At 43.0% G+C, this 1,526-nt stretch overlaps 1 protein-coding gene across 1 annotated transcript in view; it reads left to right on the top strand.

The window, feature by feature from the left end:
• The window catches only part of Gzmk (granzyme K), a 17,471-nt gene that overhangs the window by 12,935 nt on the left and 3,010 nt on the right, over window positions 1–1,526 (top strand).

Raw genomic sequence — 1,526 nt, 5'->3', positions numbered from 1 at the left:
GCCCACCTGGCCAGAATCCCGTGTCCCGCGGAACAGGGACCCCGCGAGAAACCCCGGTCCGTGGTAATACAAATCCCTCCATATGCATAAGGCCACTCCTAGAAAAACTCTCTGATGTACATATTAATGAGCCTGGCACTATTACTTCTCTTCTGTTCAAATTCATATCTAGATTCAAATAAAGAGATGGAGTCCAGTGAGAGGACTCATTAAGTAAAGGTGCTTTCTACCAAGCTGCCTGACGACCTGAGAGCTGACTCTCAGAAGTTGTCCTCTGACCTCTGTGCACACACCATAGTACGTGTGTGTGTGTGTGTGTGTGTGTGTGTGTGTGTGTGTGTGTGTATAAAAGGGTTTTTTGTTTGTTTGTCTTTATTTTTTTAAAGAGATAGAATCAGCCAAGTGGTGGTGAGCACTCCTTTAATTCTAGAACTCAGGAGTCAGAGGCAAGTGGATATCTGTGATTTTGAGACCAGCCTGGACTAAAAGGCAGTTCTAAGACTGTCACACAGAGAAGCCCTGTCTCAAAAACAAACAAACAAAACAAAAAACCCTCTGTCTCAAAACAAATAAACAAACAACAAAATAAAACAAAAAAAAAGATAATTCTAGAACTCAGGTAATTTAATTTACTTCATGGGCAGAAAACTTGACTATGACGGGACAGCTGGAATCAAGAAGCATAGTGATCTGCTGGGTTAGTTAGCCTGTCCCAGGAGACAAAGTTAACCAAAGCATTTCAGTCAATAGCTGGTCAAAGAACTGGGTAACAGCTGAACGAGCATTAGAAATCTTAGCCGTCTCCCTTCATCCCAGTCTACCTTCCCCAGCAGTGTTTGGACCTCACATCTGTCAGTCTGTCTGTCTGTCCATGGGAGACCTGAGAGCTGACTCTCAGAAGTTGTCCTCTGACCTGTTACAAACACGCCCATTTTTCTGTTAGCCTGTTGATCCAGGGAATTTTGGCTCTTCCTCACCCTCCAGAGCTTTGGTTAGTGGGCATGTTGGATTTGAATTTGAATCAATCCTAGGAAATCCAATCCACATCCCCTGAGAAATTCCATCCCCATTCTGATTTTGCAATAGGCAAACTTTTCAACAAATAGAGCTGGAATTCCCAAAATAAGCTCTTTTGGTAGAAACCAAGTAGTGGTAATTCCAGGCAGTCACAGGTCTGCCATGTGCATATTCTCCCATGCTCAGAACCCGAAACAGTCATCCTCTCACTTGTTTTGCATTCCTGTGCCCCCTTTTAACTTTAAGAATACAGATCTGTGTGTGTAAGTATATGTATCTCTGCTGTACCCTGCCTCCATCTCTTTTTCTAGTAGTAAAAACTAAGAGTTTCATTTTAAGGCAAGACTATGTAATTAGTTGAGTTACAAAGGAATTATTGGCTCTCATGGTGGGAACCGCACTGGCATGTTTCTTTCTTTCTTTTCTTGTTTCTCTCTCTCTCCTCTCTCTCTCTCTCTCTCCTCTCTTTCTCTCCTCTCTCTCTCTCTCTCTCTCTCCTCTCTTTCTCT

Source organism: Mastomys coucha, unplaced genomic scaffold, assembly GCF_008632895.1.
Source record: "Mastomys coucha isolate ucsf_1 unplaced genomic scaffold, UCSF_Mcou_1 pScaffold8, whole genome shotgun sequence".
Lineage (NCBI taxonomy): Eukaryota > Metazoa > Chordata > Mammalia > Rodentia > Muridae > Mastomys > Mastomys coucha.
Note: the sequence above shows the minus strand (reverse complement) of the source record. Positions and strands in the feature narration are given on the sequence as shown.